Source organism: Hibiscus syriacus, unplaced genomic scaffold (assembly GCF_006381635.1).
Source record: "Hibiscus syriacus cultivar Baekdansim isolate YM2019G1 unplaced genomic scaffold, ASM638163v2 tig00111641_pilon, whole genome shotgun sequence".
NCBI lineage: Eukaryota > Viridiplantae > Streptophyta > Magnoliopsida > Malvales > Malvaceae > Hibiscus > Hibiscus syriacus.
Genome location: NW_024063143.1, coordinates 91,171 through 98,357, shown reverse-complemented (window position 1 = coordinate 98,357; position 7,187 = coordinate 91,171).

Sequence of the window (7,187 nt, the reverse complement as noted above, 5' to 3'; positions counted from 1 at the left end):
GGACGGCTACTGGCTACAGCTGTTTACGGACTTGATTTATGCAGCCCATGATTCACACACCAGGTATTCATTGTTCTCAACTTTGTGAATTTTTTTAAAATAGTATAAGTAATTATACTACGATATATATTTATAATCTTTTTTAATTATTGATGACACGTACATATAATATAGATTTTATAAAAATATTTTTTATTAAATTAATATATAATTACAAAGTAGTATATGTTATAAATATTCTCAACCATTTGACAATGAACACTCAATCTGTAACATCCCCGGTAAACTGTCCATATGTTCCTTAGAACATAGGTATATTGTCCATATGTCTCGAAAGACATAAGTAATTCTATCCATATGTTCCGTAGAACATAGGTATACTGTCCATATGTCTCGAAAGACATAGGTAATTTTGTCCATATGTTCCGTAGAACATATGTATACCATCGACTCTTGGCATGCCAACTATACCCCTAGCTCTCATATCACATAACATGGGCATTATCATTTATAACATTTCATACCACTTGTATCACAAATGCATGTATTCACGTAGATCGTTTCATATGACTTATATCATTTCTCATTTGTTCATGTAACTCGCATGTCATATCATGTAACATATATCTTTTCTTTTCAGTCACGTACCAAATGTACGTGTAATCATTGATCTTATAATCACATGTTCATTCTCTTCGGTCACATACCATATGTATGTGTAAACATATATCTAATATCATATATTACGCATCACAAATGCTTGTATTCACATAAATAATTTCTTATAGCTTTATTCATATCACATATTCATATAAGCTCATATCTTATTTCACATATACTTTCCATATAACTTATATATCTCATAATCACACAAATCATAACATTGATCACCAATCAAATAACATTTTAGGAGTTACTTCTTACCATAATAACTCCATCACTGGCTTATCGCAAGCCAAATGTTTATTCAATAATATAAGTACAAATTAAATTGCACTCACCTTAGCTTTGCTTTGATTCGATTATAATCCTTCAATTGATCCGGAACGGGTTCACGTTCTATATCTACATCATCATACATAGATCTATATTAGTATTATAACTAATATACTCTAATGGTTCACTCCTTAGACTAAGAAAAATGACAATTTCATCTTTCAATGAAATTATGCATTGATGCACTACTGATGCATCGGTGCATAAAAGGCATTCGATGTTGTATTATTACTGGGATGCATCGATGCATGCCTTATGCATCGATGCACTAATTGCATTCGATGTTTCATTATTAATGGGATGCATCGATGCACTACTTATGCATCGATGCACGAATTGCATTCGATGTATATATTTTAAAAGAGTGCATCGATGCACTACCAATGCATCGATACACCTTCAAACAATTTCTGGGTTTTAACCTTGATGCATCGATGCACTCTACCCAGAATCCTCTTTTTGAACCCGAAAATCATTCATTTTGGATTAAATCCTTCATGTTTCATCCTCTTTTTCATTCTTAACTCTAGTACACATACTTAAACCAATCTATATTCATTTATTTCATCCTAAACCTCAAAATTCTATATTCCATATGTAATTCAATAATTACATCAATTTTGCAACATGTTTCAAATCCAATTTTATTACTTCATATCTCTTACTTAGATTGATAACAAGTCAAATCCAACTTTCAATTCTTGTTATGAACTCTATTCCAAAATTTCATTCAAGAACCTCTAATCTTTAATCTTCTCTATCTCCTTTATCTTTTTATCTTAAGATAACTTAAGCTTTCCTTAAGCTTAGTTATCATCTAATAATCAAAACTTAATCTTAAACTTAACAAATAATTAACTAAGTAGAAGACTCACCTTTGAGCTTGGAGATACGGGAGGAGAGAAAGAAGAAAGAGAAGAAGTTCTGGAGAAATATCTCCCTACATGCTTATCTCTTAATAAAGAGATAAGATAATTATCTTTTAGATAAAAAGACCATTTTGCCCTTTAATTCCTTTAATAATTACTAACAACTTTTAGGATTTATTTCCAGATAAATCATTGAACTAATCCATTATTCTACTTTAATCACCAAATTTCTAAAACTTTACCATTTAGTCACTAACCCATAGTTTGGGATGTTACAACTCTCCCCTCCTTATAAGAAAATTCGTCCTCGAATTTTCACTGCACATCTTAATAAGAACATATCTTCTAATGTTCTTATATTGCTTCTCTGACTTATTCTTTCTTGTCATCATCAGAAACTTACTTTTCAATCCTTTAGTTTTCCAACTATCTTTTTCGTTTATACATTCATCTTTTGTTGCTTATCATATAAACAATAACCAGTAATACCAATCCATTGTTGTATTTTCTCTCATTCGATTATGCATTTTTCCTTTGACCTTTCTAAAATTCCATATAATGTCGCTCATCACGTTGACAGTAACATCCATCTCATCACTCTATATCATAAATCCATCTATTTCTTCATAACTCTCTAATTACCTTATAATCATACCAAACTTGTATTTCGTCATCATTTGACCAAAACACAACTTTAAATCTTCTTCAAATGTGATTAAACATATACTTTAAGGAGTCAAACAATATTTTCACATCACCTTGCACACTTTTCGTGTTTCTATATCGAACTTATCATTTACACTTCCATACGAATCCTCACTTCATTCACTATATCACATTTACGTAATCAAAATATACAACTATATCCAATACAATTTCATCACAAAATCTTGTTAGCCAACGCTAACTCTTTCATTCTAAAGTACAAATCCTTATCATCTCCACACTCTTTCTTATACACAATACTATCCCTTTGTTTCAAATTCATAACTCTAATTTCATTCATATAATGTTACTTATCCTGTAGACAGTAACATCAATTCTTATCACTCAAAATCAAAAATCAATCAATTGATTTCTTTCCTCATTTTCTAATTAATTCACCACAATCTAAACTTTTACTCATTCTTTCATCCTTGTCTGTATTACGATACACATAATCTCTTCATATAATCTTACATACTTTTCTTACTTCTAATCAAACTTATAATCTGCACTTCCTTATAACCCTTTATCATATTTAATCTTTCAGTACCAGACCATACTTATTGAGTCTGTCTGACTCTCTTTGATGGTACTGAACTCTATGAAGCACCAATTCTCTTAATCATATGAGATTTTTATTCTCCAAACTTTTCATTCTGAGCTTTTTCTCTTTAAAGCTTTAACACAATTAACCATTTCTTGAAACGGTAACAAATTCAAAACCAGTAACATTCTTTTAATTTAAGGCGCAAGTCCTAAACAACAAATCACATGTATCATTTTCAGTTGGAATTAACTCAGCAGCAATTCTTCTTAGCTTATTAAACTTATAATCATACTCATACAAGGTGTAATTCCCTTGTTTCAAGCTCGTGTATTCCAGTTTCATCTGTCTTATAAACTGGTCATCAATGCACTTATTCTTGAACTCTTATACAATTCTAATCACATCATTTAATCTTTTAACGTTCTTATGGTGACAATTGTCCACCATACTCTAATTTACCAAAGTAGTAACAAAACTACTCAATTCAACATCTCCACTTTGAAGAAATGAAAACCTTCTATCATATCATTCAACCAAAGGCCTATAACAATAGAACCTTCCTCAAATCCACCCTTGAACTTGGGTGCTAGCAACTTTATCAACTAATTTGATACATTCATTCTATGAGTTAAAGAAGTATAAATTGAAAACACATCAGAACATTCTTCAACATGAAGAATAATTTTCCAAATTTTATACAGGCACTTCCTGAGGTGTTCGCTCTTCTCCCTGCCTGGTCAGGGCAGGTGAATGCTATTACCTTCAGGTTTATTACCTTTTACTTCTTTCGAAGCTCTTATTATCATACTTCTATTATCACATAATAATATATTTTTATTAGCAAGACAGCATACTCCTTACACTATCAGATCAGAATTTTTTTTCACTTTGAGTTGGCATGTATACTTTTTAAAACACTTCTGACTTCGATTTAAGCCTAGAATCGACTAAACCGTAGCTCTGATACCATTAAATGTAACATCCCCAACCCGTATCCGACCCTGATACGAGTCCGAAGTGTCACATTGACTTTTCAAACATTTATTCGTATAAAATAGTGAGTAATTTTAAAAACTTTTATAACATTTAACTTATTCAAAATATTTACAAAACTATTCAGAGCTTATACAATATATTCTTTTGATTACATGCCAACTAGAACTTTATATACAAAAATACATATTATTCACCTCTCTTCTGATATGGCATTCGGTAAGGAGAACTGACCTGTCTTGTTCATCTTTACTTCTCTTTTCGCTTTCCAAACCTACGTGTGAAACAATCACACGCTAAGTCGATGACTTAGTGAGGCATATAAAACATATAATATTTCATATAAAATAAAGCATACATAAACATATACCATCATTATCATAATCTCTATCATTATCATTAAGAAACACATATAACGTCATATGGTTCATGTAACACATTTCAAACCACTTACTTTTAATAACCATTTATAAACCTATCGTATACATATCACATTCAATATGTTTGTTTAATCTCTTTATTAGCCCATGTACACTAGTGAGAACTTAAGGTATGTGAGTACATTGAGGTTGTGCACACATATGCTGTCACCACAGCTCGATCAATGTCCCGAAGGACCTATCCAGATAAATCATTGAACTAATCCATTCTTCTACTTTAATCACCAAATTTCTGAAACTTTACCATTTAGTCACTAACCCATAGTTTGGGATGTTACACAATCACCCTACTAAAGTCGTTGATGCACAAATATGTGACATCACTTAGATAAATTGGTTCGTTTTATTTAAGGGCTATTATCAATTGGTATTGTTAGCATTCTTTTTATTTAAGGACTATTATCTAGGGCTATTGTCAATTGGTATTGTTAGCATTCTTTTTATTTCAGTCGGTTAATTTTGGGTTCGCTCGGTTAACAGTTAATTTTTTTTTTAAATTTTGATTTCGGTTAATTCGGTTCGAAATCGGTTAATTAACCGAAATTATTAAATATTTAATATTATATATATATATATATATATATTATTTAGCTTTAGGGGTGTTTGAACTCGGTTTTTACCGAATTAACCGACCAAATTTACCACATAAACCAAAAAAATATTAAATATTAAATATATATTATTTATAAAATTCAGTTAATTTGGTTAATCGATCAATTAATCGAACTTAGTTTTGTTCGATTATTTTTTTTAGAAAAAATGTGGTTCAGTTAATGAAAAAAAATCGATTAATGAAATTTGGATAATTTGGTTCTTTCGGTTAACCGAATTACCCGTTTGAATACCCCTACTATTATCGATTGGTATTGTTAGTATTCTTTTTATTTAAGGACTATTATTTGGTATATTGTTTATGTGGGTGTATTTGTGAGTGAATATATTTTGGCTTAAATATATATTTGTTATTTGAATCATGTATCTTCTTTCACGTTGGTATTTAAAGAAATTTTATTCTCGAGTTGGTATCTGAAACTAGACACATTACTTTAAGTTGATATCTAAAGAACTTTTGCTCCTATATTGGTAGGATAAATCAAAACAACAAATATGTCAAAAAAATCAAGTATCATAGTAAAAATCCATATAGCTAGAAAATTACATCATGAATAAAACCTATTTATTAACAGTTATTATTTTAATTTTAAAATTTAAAATATTAACTCTTAAATAATATATCTAAATCCAAAATAAGACATGACATTAAAATAGATAAGATGCGTATAAAGAATTCCCATTCTTAATACGAGATGTACGTTACAATTACTAACTCGTGTATTAATTAACATTTGTTTATATGGACAACAAGTTGTCTCTTGGTCATTATTTGTCTTCACTTGATGCTATCGATTATCAAATCAAACAGCAATCCTGGCAATTCCTAAATTGAAGGCCAATCTAACCACCAAATACACAATCGCATTCGAATCCAAATTGTCCACTGCTTAAACAATTCGAAACATGGCAAGAACTAATTGGCGAACTTGAAAGAAAGACTTGACCCATGGGGCTCAAAGCACAGCAATAATAAAATAAAGAAGATCAATCGAAGCATTGCTGTATTTAGCTGGATGGCAACCGACGTTGTGAAAGATTTGTCATGGCATTAAAGCATTAATTTAATCATTAAGCAACTTGCTTAATCACATTATTCATTTATCCCCTTTCCTGGGGTCGGTCATGGTGTGTCGATTATTGCGATATGACCCTCATCAAATCTTACATTGCCACTTTTAAGTTTCTTTTGCTGATATAATATAATTAATTTGTGGTTAATTTGAAGCTCACGTGAACGATAATGTCCAGCTTCAATATCCCGTAGTCCGCTAGTAGATTGTTATTTGTTGGCATGTAATTAAGGGTGGGTTTAGATCTCTAATTAGGGCACTTGGATTTAAAATTGTTGGACACTTGGACTTAGATAAATAAAAGTTTTATGTCAAATCCAAGACGTATGATAGAAAATTAAGTCCGTGATTTCATTAATTCTGAGGACTTGTATAACTGTCAAATATGTGCCTACGTTTTTCTTTTTTTCTAATACGATACATAGTTGCGGAGCCATATATTGGTCAAATTAACGTGTTGATTTTAAAATTTGAATTTTTTATTTTACTGATGATACATATTCTAAATTGTTTTGTATTTATCCTAAAAATTGAGATTTCTTTTATTAAATATTTATTTTACAGATAATGTCTACCTGAAATTTATTTATATTCATCTTATTTAAAAATTTTATAACGTTAATATATGTGTTTATCTTAAAAAAAAAAAAATTAGATCTACCACCGACGAAACGTACATGAGTGTTTAAGAGATGGTTGTGGAGTCCAGGAGTTCCAAAATCCCAGCAAAGTTTTTGTCTCTATATCCTGCGACCGACGTGTCGTACTTGTTATTGAAAAAAGGCTGCAAGCGTACCACAGCAACCCCATATTACACTGTTTAGCCAATGGTACACCATAAGACTAAGAGAGCGTCGGAAAATGAAGTGTACTTTTAGGTACTTTTGGTTTTCGGGGGGCATGCTATCCTATTCCCCCACGGACATTAGGGTAGGACCTCCCTTTCTTTTCT